The sequence below is a fragment of the Geospiza fortis genome, unplaced genomic scaffold (genome assembly GCF_000277835.1).
Source record: "Geospiza fortis unplaced genomic scaffold, GeoFor_1.0 C13657848, whole genome shotgun sequence".
Lineage (NCBI taxonomy): Eukaryota > Metazoa > Chordata > Aves > Passeriformes > Thraupidae > Geospiza > Geospiza fortis.
The window spans coordinates 1-1,891 of record NW_005058444.1 but is presented as its reverse complement, the minus strand read 5'-3'; the positions used below and the strand labels follow the sequence as shown (position 1 = coordinate 1,891).

General features: G+C 39.1%; 1 long non-coding RNA gene across 3 annotated transcripts; it reads left to right on the top strand.

The window, feature by feature from the left end:
- The first annotated feature begins 6 nt into the window (after window positions 1-6).
- LOC115949406 lies at window positions 7-1,870 on the top strand. 3 transcript variants are annotated; one of them, XR_004082879.1, is made up of 4 exons: window positions 7-66; window positions 1,070-1,124; window positions 1,215-1,287; window positions 1,780-1,870. It is a non-coding gene; the product is annotated as an uncharacterized LOC115949406 (long non-coding RNA). The 3 variants fall into 3 exon arrangements; XR_004082881.1 differs by having other exon boundaries at window positions 31-130; XR_004082880.1 differs by having other exon boundaries at window positions 39-80.
- Window positions 1,871-1,891: the final 21 nt, after the last annotated feature.

Sequence of the window (1,891 nt, the reverse complement as noted above, 5' to 3'; positions counted from 1 at the left end):
TTTTTTTTTTGTAGATCTAAGAAAAATTGAGCACAAGCTGACCCATCACCAGCGAATTGGGTTGAAGTAAGCTTTCTTGGGTACAAGTGCTTGGTGTTTCTAATGACTCCTCCAGACATCAGGATGTAATGTAAGGTTACACAGGCTGAGAAAGGTTCTCTTTGTGCTCTACATGCCTTTCAGCAGTTTTTTAGAGCTTTTGTTTCATTGGGGATGGAAGGCTTGGTGTCCATTCAGAGGGAAGTTAATATCAAGTGACTTGCTCAGTTAGCTCATGGAGAATCAATCACTTTAGCCAGGTTGTGGAATTGTTTCTTCACAATCTGCATAGGAGTTGCCCAGGCTGGTTTTTTATGTGCTGTGAACAAAGTAACCTTTGCATGTCTGAACTTGAGAGTGCTGTGCAGAATGTGTTTGTCCCAGTATTCATCAGCTTCAGTGCTGTTTGTTGAGTGTCTCTTTGCTGTGGTAGTTTTGGAAGAACTCTAGCTGTGTTTGTCAGAAGCTGCAAGTGAACCAAATAAAGCCAAATGGTTTTTCACTTGCCCTCTTTTTATCCACACTCAAGCAGCTTGTTGACAATTTGAGTTTTACAGTGGAAGGCAAATATATCTGGAGCTGTATTTGAGTTGCAAGCATCCATTCCTTCCAACTTCCTTCTTCCAACTTCCTTCCATCAGCTATTTCCAACATAGGTCAGCTCTGACCCTGGCTGGGGGACCTGTTCCTCCTGCTCTAGTGGGGCTGAGTCTTGTCAGGAACATTTTGTATTTTCAGAGGGCTATGTAAGCATTAAGCAATTGGTTATATGGCAATACTTGTCCCACCTCACAGCAGCTCCTTGTGTACAGTGGAAATAGGAAACTGTGTCCTGAGCATTGTCAAATTCACAGTTGTGAGTTTTTAGTCACCTTGCAAGATTTCTAAGATGTTTGATGAGTCAGGAGCTTTTTGTGATGTGACAGTAGTGTAAATTAGTATTCTTTCCTCTAATATACATTTAATTAACTAAAATTTTAAGATGCTGCCCCTACCACTCTTTCAGATACTTCTATTTTCATATTTACAGATACTTTGAAGATTTTGAGAAAAGAATCCCGAGGGAAGAAATGCTGCAAATGCAGGTAAAAAAATCTCATTGTTAAGAATGTGATGTACTGATGGCCAGTGAATGACTGGCCACCTCTAAACACATTTCTTTCCTTTTTACATAGGAAATTGTGCTTGAAGAGATAAAGAAACTGGACCCAAACTATATTGCTACAGTCTGTGGCAGTTTTAGGCGAGGTTGGTGCTCTGTGATCTTGTTTTCTTTATTTTGGGATAACAGGCAAGACAAGTTACTCTGTATGTTGTTCTTGACAGACCTGACTCTGTATGTTGAACCTGGCTTTTCCTGTTAGTATTGTCTTGTCTGGCTATTTCAGTGATGAGACATCAGAATAAATCCTTGCTTCTCTGTCCTTCCCCTGTAAAGAGTAATGTCTTGTGATGTGAATTGTTTGCTTTGTTTTTACATTAACAGCATCTGTGCTTCATTGCTATAGAGCAAGAAATTATTGCATATTTTCTAATGTATGGAGAATATAAACTTATATATACTTATATATAAAAGATTCTTTTACTTTAAGATTATTTTTTTGGTTTGCTAGTATCTCTAATAGTGACCATTCCCTGCTAGAAAACCATGTTTATGAGAAGAGGTAAGATGTATGTTCAGCAACATTAGTACACTTTGCCACACACAGAAGGATTTTTCTTGGCTTCTTTCTTGCCTAGGTGCAGAGTCAAGTGGTGACATGGATGTTCTCCTAACCCATCCCAGTTTCACATCAGAATCATCCAAACAGGTGCTTTTCTCAGATGCCACAGATCAGAACTGTACATTGCA